This window comes from Anastrepha obliqua, chromosome 5 (assembly GCF_027943255.1).
Source record: "Anastrepha obliqua isolate idAnaObli1 chromosome 5, idAnaObli1_1.0, whole genome shotgun sequence".
Classification (NCBI taxonomy): Eukaryota; Metazoa; Arthropoda; class Insecta; order Diptera; family Tephritidae; genus Anastrepha; species Anastrepha obliqua.
Window position 1 is genome coordinate 102,441,928 of NC_072896.1, and position 15,965 is coordinate 102,457,892.

The 15,965-nt window shown below is 35.7% G+C and overlaps 1 protein-coding gene across 1 annotated transcript in view; it reads left to right on the forward strand.

Moving 5' to 3' along the window:
* The window catches only part of LOC129248358 (transcription factor hamlet), a 75,838-nt gene that overhangs the window by 36,512 nt on the left and 23,361 nt on the right, over window positions 1-15,965 (forward strand). The gene's annotated exons all lie outside the window — the stretch shown is intronic.

Below are 15,965 nucleotides of genomic sequence, written 5' to 3' on the forward strand. Positions count from 1 at the left end.
AGCGTATATTCACTGCTCCCGTTAAATGCAGGCAAGCTCCTCGCTTCACGCAAGCTCTCAGCTAACGTCAAAGCCATTGTGGGTGTTGTTGTTGTTCTAAGCACACGCTGCTCTGCTGCTTTCTCTAATGATAGCTGGCTTGCTTTCTCTTTCGTCTTTCACGCCGTTAGCACTGGAATGCACACCGTACACTTTCTTCTCTTTTTCCGTTAACTTTTAACTTTTAGTAATTTCTTTTCCTTTTTTTTTGTTTTTTTTTACGAAGCAAATCTTTTTTCTTATTTGCAATTCTTTTTTTTCGGATTAGTTATTACACTTAATATTTTTTAGTTTAGTTTTTAGTTTTTAAGTTTACAAAAATTTCGCTTTTTGCCACACTTTAGCGACTTTTACCAATTCGTCCTTCTTATATATTTTTCGATCACTTTTACAATTTTAACCGTACTTTTTCTACAGATGAATTAAAAAATTTCCTTTACTGTTCCGTTTTCTTCTTCTACTTAGCGCTACTTTTTTGGTACACCAAAATCGCTTGTAATTTGCAGTTCACATCGGTTTGTTGAAAAATTTAACCTTTTCTTTTGCCGATTATCACTGGATATGTTTTAACTAACATATCCCATCCTCGTCGCCAGTTAAATTTATTTTTGAAAATAAAATAAATTTGTTAAAGTTTTATTTTTATTAGTTTTATTTTTATTAAAATGGAACAAGTTTGATTACACTTCAAAATAATTTGTTCTTTACTCTTCAAGGTGACTTTGAAGACTACTTTTAACATTAAAAACTATACTTATTCAATTTATTTTAACAGTTAGATTTATACTTAAAATGAAGAGAGAAAGAGTTCCCCATTTACTATTACAACAATTACAACAATTAAATATATAACTTACATAGCTATAATAATTATTCCAGTTAGATAATGAAGAGAGCGAGAGCGAAAGGGGAAAGTTACTTATAATATATAACTTACATAAAACTTTATCTCAGTCGCAGGATATGATTGCTCATTTTATATTTTCATTATATTCTATTTGTACAACTATTTGATACAGTTGATTTGTATTGTTGTTGTTATTTGCGTGCATTTATTTGCGGCTGAACGTGTGGCTGGCGCGGCACAATCGACAATCAACGCAATAATCGCAGCGGTGGTTGCGATGCGGTGGCGCATGCGTGACTCGACTAATTATAAATACATGGGATTTATTTATGATGCCCGCTTGGTCGCTAAAGCCAACAACAAGGCTATGCGCCATCAACTCAATTGTTTACCAAATGTGCGGTGCATTTTAGTTTGTGCGACGACTATGACTTGTGTATGATTGCGATTGTGATCTGTTGATTTTACTGCTGATCACTCGCCATATGCGTTAGTTGGCGCGATTATCCTGACGGCACGACGTGATAGATGCCTTAGGCAGTTGTAAGCGGCCGTTTGACACGCAACGCCCAGCAGCTCAGGATTAATTTGAATAAAATTGTATGCATTTGTGTTGTTTTTATTTTGGTATGAAATTAAAAATTCATGCATCTACTTATACTGCAAGTACAATATTGCCTTGACTGCCGGGCAATATTTCTTTTGTAACCGTTTTCGAACGAAAATTTCCCATTCGTAGGCGCACCTGCCCAACAGCGGTGACTTACTGCTATGCCGCCAAATTTTCTACACCAGCTTTTGTGTTTGTGTTTTCTAAAATTCTTAACGTATTTTTAAGTTATTACTCGGTTTCGTGCACTGTAATGACATTCACAATTCTTCGTTTGTGTTCCGCTGCACTGAACACGCACAAGCACCCCTTCTTGCAAGGACTCGTCAGAAGGACATCTGTTCAAGACTGCTGTTGTTCGCTTGATTTTGGTGGTCATATACTTAGTTATAGTTTAATTTTCAAAGTTAATTTGATTCACAATTTTTTTTTTTACAATTTAATGGGAAGAAAAATCGTTATTGTTGAAATGCGGTTTACCGACAGTTCAATTCAACTTCATTTCAGTGCTGAGTTTATTTAGCAATATTTTAAGCCTACTTGCAGCCACGAGTATTTAGGTAAGAAAATATTTTTTCTGACGGCTTGTTTTCCCAGTCAGAATTTTAAAACCAACCACAAATACAGGAAATGTTTACAAAACCTCGATTTCGTACCACTCGGACCTTTAAAAGATAAAATCAAAATTATAAAATCTCAACGTATTGACAAGTTATGATATTTCTTCTTTATTTATTTATTTTCCCATTTAAGTTATAGTTTATATAAAAATATAATTCATGCTTTAAGAAAGATCATTTCGATCTGAATGTTGCACTTTGTACAAGATTTAAAAAAAAATCGACGGTTTTCTTCAAAATTTGAAAAACTTCAAAAAAAAAAAATTCATTATTTCTGCGTACAATTTTTTGCGCAAATGATTTAAAACTATTTCATGGCCGATCTTTAGCACCTGGGCTATACAACGACTACTAACTTGTCGGTCAACTTCGAGTATTTCTGAGATTTTATCGACATTTTCTTTAACATCAAAAATGCCTGAATGGATTCGACGAAACCAAAATTGCACGTAATTAACTGTTACAGTATCGGCACCATAAATACCATTCACAATTTCAGCGCCCTGGCTTGCATTTTCGCCTTTGTCAAAAAAAAAAACTGTAAAATGTACCGAATTTTCTCTTCGCCGACTTCCATTGTTAACACCCTGTAACTCACAACTGAATGGAGCAAACAAAACACAGTAAAATAATTTTTCTGGTGTGAAATGTGACCTTGACAACGAGCATCAATTTTAAATTGTTTGATCGATACTTTACGAGATATCGATCACTGCAGACATCTACCGAGAAAAGGATGAATTTTTTTTCCTGAAACTAATATTTCTACACATAAAATTGGCATTTACATCCTTTGCTGGCTGTTTGGTCAAGCTACTGATCCAATTTGTGGCGTGCGTCTTTAAATTTTCCATAAATGGCGAAACCTACAGTTTTACACTGCTTCTGAACGGCAGTTGGTTTTTTATGAGACGATTTTTCATGAGAGAAATGTATTCGAAGGTTTGCCATTGCCTGTCGAGAATCTGAGGTCATTGGAAAAAAACGTTTTTCTATCATTACGGGGCTTCGTGTCTTCAGTGGCTTTCGATCCCGGGTACTACAGTAGCCGCCGTCAAGTTGATTTAAATTTGTGAGAAATAAATTTCCACGATTTTAAATGCTACTCGCGTGTAAGTTTTCTATTGGACATAAATTTTGTGAGTATACGGAGTTGCTTTCGCCATTTTTCCCTCAAAATTTTATTTAGAAGTGAGTTTACTAACTTTTTTCACGTATCCATTGATAAGTTGAGCCAGTTTTCAGCTCAGATACGGACTGTCTTACAGAATGTCCATATTTCCCTAGAGACGATTCCCCTGGTATTTTCTCTTGTATTTCAGTCCGGGCTTCTCGCAGGCCAGTGCAAAATTGTTATTTGGCTTGCGCTAAAGAAGTCTTTTGAATGTCGAGAAGCATGTATGGGTGCATTATGCTGCTGGGACGTAAAATCTATATCGGTATGATTCTTTAAAAATCGCATTAGAATATTCTCCAATAAATCGGTACATTTTTTTATTCCATTCGGGATGTTTTGAATCGCAAAGTTTACTTTCCGTAGTACGTGAACGCAACCCAAACCAAAACTGAGTCACCAAAAAAAGGGTATACCTATCTTAACCGCGTTACATAACATCAAATCGTGTCAATAATAGCTTAGAGCTTCTAGGTCTAGGTTCCCTCGATAGTTGGATTTCCGTTACCGGATTTATATTCAGCTGAGAACTGCCACTCTATCTGCATTCCCCATACACGTTTATGTTTTTACCCCGTGATTTTCTGAGCAATTTTTTTCATCGGTATCTTATTTTTTTTGAGGAAAAGCTAGGGTTACCATTTATCGCACATTTCAAAAGCTGTTGGCACCTTTCAGAGAAGGAGACTGTTGAGCACTTTCTCTGTAAATGTCCGAGTTTGGCAGCTGGACGATTAAGGTCACTGGGCGCTCCTTTCTTCGACAGCCTGGGGCAGTGCACTAACCTAAATCCAATCAATCTCGTCCATTATATCAACAGCTCTGGCTGGTGGTAGATATCTGCCTGTTGGAGGTCTCATAATGGTACCAAAACGGCGCTTCAGTGCTACTTGAGGAGTGCCAGACTGGAACTTCAACCATTTCACCTACCTACCTACCTGGGTTCGGGGAGTGTATGTAGGTTAACAGTACCTCATTATATACATAAATAAAAATGGGAGTTTCTTTTTCATAATTTGTGACTTTTAGAGTTATGACTTTCTTTCAGCAAACAACCGATGCTATTTTCTTAAAATTACTTTTAAAACCAATTATGAATAGCAAAATTGCTTATGAAGTGAAATGCGGAGCTTAAAATGGGATTCCCAATCAGAATTACCGCATTTTTACTAGAAGCAGCTGGATACCTATACTACAATGTAGGTAAGTGAGTAACAAAAATTTAGTTCCTTAAATATCACAACGGCTCTGAGATCATCGCATGTGTGTTACGAATACTTTTCAATTTTCAATTTGTGACTTTCAGTTCCGCTCATCTTTTTACTGCGATGATAAATTCTTTATAATTTCACTGGAATTGGCAAACTGCAAATGTTAATAGAATACCAAACTGGAATACCGTATTCTGCATCCGCAATTTAACAAAGCGGAAAATTTGTGAAGCTGATTTTTTCCCCACTGTCATTTGTGCTACACATTTCTGATTTCTGCATAAAAATGATGCATTACTTGCATTAAAATTCAATTAGCGCGTCATCGCTGAGCGCTGGCCTCAATTCACGCTGACTAAGCCGACCAATTGCATATCCGCTTCGTAACGCCTTCGCGTATTTAACCCTTTTGCGCAAGCGCATAGACGACCGACCACTCACACACACACTCACATACTTACCCACCTACTTTTTTATGCACGTGCACACACAAACACACGCAAATATGTAGGTGCGCTTGCCTATGTAGTGTAAATAGTAGTGTAACTATGCCCGCATACAATCAATCATTGGCTGTCGTTTGATAACAACCGTTAACACAATTGACAACTGCAACATTTTAAGCGCTAAGCCAAAACTACAAACTGGCATTGAATTTGAAATTTAGTTTGAGTACGAAGCTGATGCTGGCGCTGATGCTGAAGCTGTAGTTGGTGCTGAAGAATTGAAATTGCAGTTGGCACGCGAACGCAGTAGTTCTGGTGGCAGGCAGACAATAACCGCACAGAACTGAAGGCTTCCCACTGCCGTTGTTGATTGCACGCCGAATTGACAACTAAATTGAGCGACAATTGCCCAACTCTGCCGATGACAATTACTTACATATATAGGCAAGTAAATATGTATGCATGCATGCAGTTGTACTGCTGCTTCAAGAGACTGCAACAATTGCCTGAGCTAATCAACGGCGCTCAACTCTTTTGCTAGCTTGTGCCATACTAGTGGTTCTATGCGGATGATTTGGACGTTCGTTTTCTAATCAATATGCCATCAATCGTCGCGCCGCCGATTGTCATCATTTATCACAGCACCTTTGGTTGATTGGCAATGGCAATGGTGGCGGTAGTGGCAGTGACAGCAGCAGCGGGAGCGACACACGCGCCCAGCACGTACCACAAAGTCTAATGTGGCATTGCAGTTGAGTTGCAGAGTTGTTATTGGTATTTATGTATAAGTAGAAGCGGCAAGCCATGCATCATTTCGATCTTAATTTGTGCGCTGATGCTACGATTAGGTAACATTAACTTGCATTGATGCACACATCCATTATCACGTCCACGTATTTACGCATATCCCAAAGGATTCGAAGAGGGATGCTGCCGCGTGTTTATCTGCTGTCACACATGAGAAATAAATGATGAGAAAAGGATACTCCGTATGGAGGCTGTTTAAAAAAAGATTTGAAACAACTTCGGTGATAAATTATTTCGAAATATTGTAGATTCAGATATGATGATAAGTCTTGTTAAATTTGATAGCAGTTAATGAAAAGTGCTTTGTGCTTAAATAGCTAATCCAAAATGCCTAAAACATGAGCCAATCTCTTGCGAAAACCATAAACTAAGTAATTTAATAAAATTAAAAAGAAATTTTCTTTTCATTCATGAAAATTAAAACTTTTTTTAGAATTTTTAGCAAAAATTTATAGTATGCTTGATAATTAGTATTTAAATTTAATTTAAAATAAATTTAATATAATAAAATTAAAAAAAATAATTCTTTTAATTAAAAAAACAATCCTCGAGATTTTATTTTTAGAATTTTTAGAAAAATTTATAGTATGCTTGATTATAAGTCTTTAAATTTAATTTACAAGTAATTTAATATTACAAAATTTCAAAAAAAATTTTTAAAAAATTAAAAAAAAATCATAAAAATTTAAACTTTTTTAGTATTTTCAGAAAAATTTATAGTATGCTTGATAATTAGTCTTTAAATTTAATTTAAAAGAAATTTAATTTTACCGGTGTATAAGCTTAAATCCGCTGATTGCTCGTAGATGGCGTTAGTGAGCATATCAAGTTACCATAGAAATGCCATATTTTTTTTGCATGGGTTCGACACCTGTTTACATCAATCACTGCACATCATCAGTGATTTCATACAGCAACACATGTCTAATTTTGTGCCAAAAAAAGAGCATATGCGGGAAGCTCTACTTTTTTGCTTTAATTTGAAGAAATCGGCTGCCGAATCGCATCGAATGCTTGTGGAGGCCTATGGTGACAGTGCATTATCGGAAACAACTTGCAGAGACTGGTTTCGTCGGTTCAAAGACGGCCATTTTGACTTGAGTGACAAGAAGCGTGAAAATCGGCCCAGAAAAGTTGAGGACCATGAATTGCAGGCTCTTTTGGATGAGGACGATACCCAATCGCAAAAAATGCTTGCCGAGCAGTTAGGTGTCACTCAACCAGCCATCTCCATGCGTTTACGTGCCATGGGAAAGGTCCAAAAAGTCGGAAAATGGGTACCCCATGAATTGAACGATAGACAGATGGAGCGACGCCAAAACACATGCGAAATCTTGCTGGCTAGGCATAAAAGAAAGTCGTTCCTGCATCTTGTGGTGACTAGCGATGAAAGGTGGATATACTTTGAGAATCCTAAACGAAAAAAATCATGGGTCGATCCCGGCCAACCATCAACTTCTTCAGCAAGACCTAATCGCTTTGGACGCAAGACGATGCTGTGCGTTTGGTGGGATCAGCAGGGTGTCGTTTACTATGAGCTGTTGAAACCTGGTGAAACTGTTAATTCTCATCGCTACCACCAACAACTCATCAAATTGCGCCGTGCTTTGCGTGAAAAAAGGCCTCGTTATGAACAAAGACATGAGAAGCTGATTTTCCTCCACGACAACGCCCCATCGCACACATCAAGAATGGTCCAAAACTACTTGGAGACAATCAATTGGGAGGTGCTACCTCATCCCGCTTATTCACCAGGCCTGGCCCCTTCGGGCTATCATCTGTTTTCATCGATGGGTCACGCGCTCGCCGAACAGCACTTCGATTCGTACGAAGACGTCCGGAAATGGCTTGACGAGTGGTTCGCCTCGAAAGATGATGGCGTGGTATATGTACACAAATTGCCCGAGAGATGGGAAAAATGTATAGCTAGCGAGGGCAAATACTTTGAATAAATTATTTTTTTGCTTTCTATAAAAAAAAATGGGTTTTTGTTTTACTAAAAAACAGCGGATTTAAGCTTATACACCGTATAAAATTAAAAAAAAAATCAACAGAATTTAAACTTTTTTAGAATTTTCAGAAAAATTAATAGTATGCTTGATAATTAATCTTTAAATTTAATTTAAAAGAAATTTAATATTATAAAATTAAAAAAAAGAAATCATCAAAACTTTAACTTTTTTTTAGATTTTTGAAAAAAAATGTAGAGTATGCTTGATAATTAGTCTTTAAATTTTGGTGTAATAAAGTGTAAGTTTAGAGTGGCTCAAAAATCGTGCTGATTTTTTACAATTTTATTCTACGGAATGTGTTGGTTTCATATAATCCATATAAAAATTTACCACATTTGTTTCGTATATGGATAAATGTGAAACATCTTTAAGGAAAAAAATTATCAAATATAAACGAGACTTTTTTCCACTTTAAATTTTCAATATTTTACCAGAAATAAATAGGCTATACAACTTTCTGATTAAACAATGTGACCCTTCGCTCTCTCAAGTCTGACTTGTTGCCGCTTTGGTGTAAGATCATGCGCCTTTTGGATCATGTAAGACTTTTAGTATTCGGCGGATGCTACAGTCAGATACTTTCAGTTCTTTCGCCATTTGATTGCCACTTCGTCGGGAATTTTGCTCAAGTCGCTGCTTTACTTTTTGAACTATTTCACGTGACGTTGCAGTCTTTTGATGACCACCTCAATGACTTTTCGCGATGCTACCGGTATCATTGTAACGAGTAATGGTGCGATAAACAAAAACTTTATTTACTTTAACACGTTCACGCCGGCGCGTACCACCGGTGGCCCGCACAAGATTGCTTCATGAGGCGGCGTGTACCACCAATGGTACTTTATTAAACGGTATGCCATAAACGACTACCCTTATGAAAAAATTTCGTTTTATGACCTGCAATCGCTTCCGATAGAGCGAAAAGAGTTAAACATTGCCGTCTGTGGGCGAAGACCATGAATAACAGCGCCGGTGGGAACGTGTTAAGGTGCTCGAGCTCACGAACAAACGCCTTTTGTGGTATTCCAGTCAAATATAAAGCAATCACACTATTACGTCTGAAATCCATTACTGATTTTCTTTTTTCGCGTTTGCTCTCGGCAAAATGCTTCTGCGTGCTTATGTATAAATAATACTCTGAACTCTCATTCAGCCAAATAACAGACAGCTGAATCCCGTGCATCCTTTATTGCAATTTCTTTCTTGGCTATATCGACTGTCAACGAAGTTATCGCTGATGTCAGTCTGAAGGTCGTTCTTGGGAATACTAGCTCCATGGTAAAGATCTACGCTTGAGAGATGATGCAGTTGTCTTACAGGTTGCCTAACCTGCTCATCTCCTAAGTAGAAACCAGTTTCGGTTTCTATATCCACCTTTTACCTTCGGGTCATCATGTGCAGAATCCGAGTTCAAAACATGCTTAGCAAGTGAGGAAAAAACACGATTTCTGGCTTTATTTGAGGTTATGTGAACTCACATAATGTACTTAGAAGGTGAACTATTATTCTTTTCTACTAGGACGTTTAAAAAATGTACACATATCCGATGATGTTCTAGGCATGCGATGTAATATGAAAGCGATATTAGCAGGCCGATAGAGAAGATAGGAGCTAAATGGAAACGATTGATTGATTGATTGCTCGATACGCTCGCGACAAGTGGGGACTGTTTCTGTCGCTTCAACTTATCTCCCACATTCCCACGTTCAGGTCGTGTATTATAATATACACTTGTTCACAATACTCTTCTTCTTCCTGCTACTAGATTCAGGATTTCCTGCCATGGCAAACTTACAGGAAACTTTCATGTCAGGGAAAAGCGATGCGACCTAAACAGATGATTTTCACTGACTCTTAGAAATAATGTCTGTGAGCATTTTAGAAACTGACTCAAATAAGTGCTCTTAAGAGAATCCTATTCAGCATACTCTATTCAGGAAGTGAAGCACTTAGGCTATTTAGAATATTAAGCACTTCAAAATTTTTCATCGTCCAAGTTTTGGGTGGAGATGATTAAGGCTCGCCACATAAGATACATTCTCGTTTTCCCATATCTAAATTACAAAACCTACAGCGTTCGTCTCTTAAGCAAGTGTTCTCTTGCCAAGATGGTATCTTAACTCCTTTGGCTCCTTCGACAGTAGCGTTTCACACTGCTCATTGGTGTGAGGGGCTACTTCTCTTCGTTCGAATATAAAAAAGAAAATATGCTTATATTGCAAATAGGATAGTGTTATATTTAACGTAAAGCTAATCCACCGAGGCTGCCGGAATCGCAACAATTAACTCGAAGAACTTCAATAATGACACATTTCTGCTGCTGCTGACTGACCCTGACAGCTGATCTGCTATGAAACTATTTGGCAAAGATATGGGGCAGGACTTCCGAGGACTTCTTCGTAGCAATAAATGATTAGAAGCTTAATCAATGGTAGTTGTGATAAAATAAATAAATAATAAAAATAAATCAAAGCCTTTAGTTGACAATTTCATGCTGCAACAAACCTTAAAGTAACGATAATGATGATCCGAAAATTAAAGAAATGTATGAATAAATAGCGGCAGGCTATCAGCCAGAAATCAAAAACAGATTAACGAAACTAACGCAAGACTGAGGCTCTATGCACCCAAGAGGAGTGAACAAGGTAAAAAAAAAATGAATAAATAAGCACACCCGGTACACGCGGAAGACCATTAATAGTACGTCAATATATTCTGGTCTAAAATTGTTACTGAATGTATGAAAAATATAGAAATTATAGGCAAATGGTTAGCGACGAGAGTCGGCCTAGACACAATAGCTGTAACACAAGGTATTAATATATGCGCAGATATGTACGGCGCAAAGATCTTTAAATTCTTTTTACTACCTACATTTATACCTACTCATATATTAAGTATCATAAACTCCAAAATCCATTGTAGATCAACATTTTTTCTAGCGCTCAGTTGGATGAATAGGTATTTCTATCGATGTTCCTGCTTCGAGCTACATATTTCTAATTCATTTCGCATTTTGAAGACATAAAAGCTGTACTGAAATTAAAGAAAAATATGTTTACAATTATTCCCCTATTGGTAGTGGTTACTTGCTACGATGCGTCTCTTCTAATGATTACAAAATTTAAATTTTCACCGTCAGCACCAAAAATTCCCATCAATTGTGTGGAATATTCAAATTATCTTTTCATTAATTTTTCTTCTTCCCTTCTGCGTGAATTACTTGTGGCCATAATTACTTCTTATCATTTTCTCATTGAAAACACTTTTACCTTTCGCGGTTCCTTCTTCCTTTTGCAGCGTCTGTCACACATTTTTGGTCGTGAGAATTTCATATGTACTGCCTGGTGACTTATGGCTCAACTATTGCACTCGCACCCCATAAGGCACCGCATCCCTTAACTGACCATCCCTTGCATACATTTTCTTATTTGAACTACTAACAATGCGCGAACTATCATTTAGATCAATTGCAGCGCTTAGAATTTAACTTTTGACCCTTCTTGTGGTGTTGTCAAATCGTGCTACGCTTGCACAAACACACAATCTCCAATAGCCGAAACAATAACATCAGCCAGGTATGTGAAGGCAGAGCTCTGGTGTACCTCATCGAAAAGGCAACACCTGTACTGCCGCTGCCACTTTACCGCAAAAGACGAAGGTGCTATATGACTTTTGTGTTGCAATCAGTCCAGCGTAACGACGGTGAGTTGCTGGTGGTGGTGGTGATGGTGGTGGTGGTTTGGCTTGGGTTTGACTTGTTGTCTTACCCACGCAAGTGTTTTAGATGTTTCGTGGCGTGCAACAATCTGCGAACGTCCCACAGACCATCCCCCAACACGAAGAAATTGCTGAAGAACTGCTGCCTGAATTATGCTTAATTGAGCTCAGCTGAGCTGAGTTGAGTTGAGTTCGGTTGGGTTAGATGGACTTGACTTGACTTGAGCGGCATGGGTTGCTGAGTCAGCTCTTGAAGGGATGTTTCATCGCAGCTCACCTGGACGATTTCACCTGTGCTATGCTTTTCGGTTGCAACCTGTGCATTCGGACGTCTATGGGCAATATGCATCCGCACGAACTAGTCTAAATATCCTGGTCTCACTGACTTGGCCAAATCACCTCAACTGACTAACTATTACTATTGACTTGTCCAACTAGTTTGGCACTGAGGTTTTGACCAGTGCACGGCAGTCATTTGATTGAATTGAAAACATTTTAACAACAATTTCAGATGTTTAGATAGTCGGCAGGTCCCTTTGGGATCAAGTAGTAGAGCAGCACCCGCTCATCGACCTGTGCACCACCAATGTATTGCGTGCATACTTGCTAAGCAAGTTTGTGTGTGTGCCTACATGTGGGTGTCTGTATGTGTGTGTTGGCCAACTGTGGCGTTCTATATTCTATTTCATTATCGCTATTTTTTTGATCGGCGGTCAAGTGTCAGCACACTTGCTTACCTACATATGAAGGTGAGTTGAGTGGAGTGTTGCTGCTACCGCCGCCGCAGGGGTTGTTTATTCGGGCCAATTATCTATTCAGTTTTTTGACTTAAATGAACTACTGGCTATTATTGTTCTTATTGTTGTTATTGGTGTGTTGTAGTTGCTGTTGTGTGCCATATGAGTGCACACGATTCACCATTTACATATTTGTATGTATGTACTTACGTGTGTGTACGTATGTATTTACCAACTTTTGCTACAATTGTTCGCATTCACTTTCGTCACTGAACGTGAGTCCTGTTGTGAGTCCTTCCGGTCCGTCTGCGTTTTTCGGGTAAAGAGTCGAGTGCGCGGCTTTAAATGGCACACTTGTTCTTCAAAGCGTCTAGTGAGCGGTTGTGTGCATCCTGCAAATATAGAAATCATCTACAAAAAAAAACAAAAAAAAAAAAAACCAAGTGATCAATCAAATATTTCTTAAAAATTGTGTGCTTCAAAGAGATAACACGAAGAGATATTCTTAAAAAAAGCCAAAAAATATTATTAAAGAAAATACTTTTAATTGAAATTTATTTGTGATTTGCATCATTAAAAGTTCTGTAAGTATGTGGGAGTGTGTGAATGGTCAAAATTTTTAGTACATCATTTTAAAGTCACAAGTACTTTTGATAATCAACGGGCGGTTAGTATCATATGGAAGTTTGTGTTTTGATAAATCGGGTCATTAGTACGATTCTGGGACGCATTTATTTTTATATAGTTAACATAAATAATATAATTAAATATAAATTACTATAGGTTCGACCTACAATAAGTTTTTTATAGTAAAATCGATCCCACCGCTTTCTCACGTGATTATTTCAAATGTAATCAAAATCAAACTCATAACTCAAATTACGGTTTTTGAGCTCAATTCAGTATCAAGGCAGGTTTTCTTACCAACCATTGAACTGAACTTTGCCAGCCCACCCGATGCACTAGTCCATAATTTAAAGCAAAATGCAGTTGTCAATTTTTGGCAAGTCAAAATCAGTCTTGTTACAGTAGCACAGAAAACAAACTATGTGACATATCACGCTGAAATTTGCCACATAAGCTTATAACAGTCCTACCAAAAAACAAAAAATTTATGTTTGCCATATGTCATCCGCGGACCGTTTTATTGATAACGTCTCGTTCATATTTGAGTAGAAGGTATTTCTCACTTAACGTGCATATCTGACGAGCACTCCCTGATCCGTCACCTGGGGACCCGTCGGATGGGAGACAAGCAAATCTGCGCGTATAAGTGAGGAAGTAAACAAGTAAAGTAAAGTAAAAAAATAAAACTGCCCAGTTTGTGTTGACTTAAGTTTAAATATTGTAAACAAAAGTTTTTGTAAGTATCATTTTTAAAATATTTTTATCATTTAAGTTTAATTTTAATGAAATATTAATTTTATTTATTCCTTTTTAATTTTTGTTTTTACTTTTCTCGCGCTTTGGAGACATTTGAGGTTCCATAGAAGTGGGAAAAGGTGGATAAACCAATTTTTCTTAAACTTTGTTGCAATTTTTGTTTGTTTAGCAGATGTTCTCAATTACAAGTTTATTGAAATGCCTTTTTTAAAGAATTTTTATATAGGAAAGAAGTAGTCATATAAGAAAAACTTGTTCTTTTAGGAAGAATGTAGAAGTTTTATGTTATTAAAAAATATATTAAAGAAATTGTTTTTCATCAGTCATTTTTTATTGTTCAAAAATCTTGGTAGGGATATTAAAATCATACAGAGGCATAAATGAAAAAAATACTTTCGTTATAATTTTAAGCATCCAAAAAAATTAGTGGAACCTTCAATAAAATGCTTTGTTATTTTTGAGACAATTTTTTTGAAATTTGCGCTTCAGGTTAAGGAAATATAGAAATTTTTAACTTGAATGACAATCTAACAAAATCAGTTTTGATTTTGAGCGCTTCTGAATTATCTAAGCTTGTGATTTTCTGGTTTTTGTTTGTAACTTTGAGCGCAAACTTGAAAGTTTTTTCTAGAAATTACAAAAAAAAACCTCACCGCAGATTTCACCACTTTTAAGGAAGTTTAAAATTGTAAAAAAACATTTTTCCTTTTTTGGAAAATCTATAAAGTCGCTAGCATATTTCTGAGAATTTAAAATTACTATTTAAACAAATTATTATTTCTTTATTAATTTTTTATTGGTAATTTTCCCTAAATTTTGTGTAAAAAATTTTTTTTTGAACTAATAATTTTTGACATATAATTCTTAAAAAAAAAATTCTTTCAAATTTGTAATTTTCAATTGCGAAAGTCTACTAAACAAAAATGTTTGTCAAATTTTTAAATACAGTTATTTGACACCGTTTTTGTTTTTTGAAATCTGTGAACAATTCAATTTCTGTTTGAACAAATTATTAAAAATTATTATTTTGTATTTATTTTTTAATTTTGTTAAAATGACTATTATAGTTTTCGAGATAAAAATTAAAAAGGCCTTTTTCAAATTTGGAATTTACAATTAAGAATATCTGTCAAAAGAAAAAAAAAATTGCAAAATTGCTTAACACAGTTATTGAGATACATTCAGTATTTCCCATGCAGTTAGAAAAATATCCGATATTTGTTTCTTTATTTTTTTACGTTTTTTATTTGTTTTACTTGTTATTTCTTTAACTGTGCATTTATTAGTTTTTCGGTATTTTTTTTAAATAAATTTTTTTTATATTTGTTAAAATCGTATTAAATTAAATTTAAAAGAATTGCATTAAATAGCATTACCTAACTTTTTTATTTAAGTTTATCTCTTTTGTTATTTTGCATATTTTATGAAAAAACTTTACAAATTTGTATATTAAATTTATGCAATGAAAAGACTAAATGTATTACCATACATTTGTTGCAAATAAATAAATAAAAAAATAACAATAAAAGAACACCCTAATGCTCAGAATTATTGTTCTCATTATAAATATTTTTTTAATTTTCTTCGCTATACTGTTTTAATACAATGCTATGCTGCTTTTATATTTGCGTATTTTCAATGTAAAATCAAAAATAGCATTCCCTTTTAAAATATTTAATTCCTTTAAAATTTAATATCATACTTTCCGCCTAAATATTTTTTAAGCCTCTATTAAAATTTCTTAGAATGCACTTATTTTATAATTTTACGCTGAAAATGTATTATATAAAGGTTTTTCATTTTTAAATGTTGTAAATTAATTTTGACTTTTCTTAGTTAATAAACTTTTTCAAAAAATTTTCAAGTCTTTTTACATTACCTATTTTATTTATATTCTCCCAGAAGTAACATTCTATACAATGCAACTAACGCTTTAGCTGGGTAACAGCAAAACGCTAACCTCAAAGTGCATTCTCAGCCATAAAAAAGTTTCTTTGAAAATCCCTCTGCCATCCGAAGGCGGCTTTAAATTGTAGCGCCCTCCTTTTATTTGGTAAGAGAAACCTCAAAAGAAGTAGTTTGTCCTAAACCTGTCAAGGTTTTATGAGCCACATGGCATAATTGTGATATCAAAACAATACCATCAGCATTATGGCCTATGGCTGCTACATTAAAATTAAAAACCATCCTATTATACCAAACAAAAAGGCAATAACAATAATAATGATACCTACTACCGCCGCAGTTGGGTCAGTGATTTTATCGCGTTTTCATTAAAAGTAGCGCGGCCATTGCACCAGCTATGCAACTACAAGCTGCCGATCGCTGCCCGGCAAGCGCCAAAAATCGTCCAACCTAA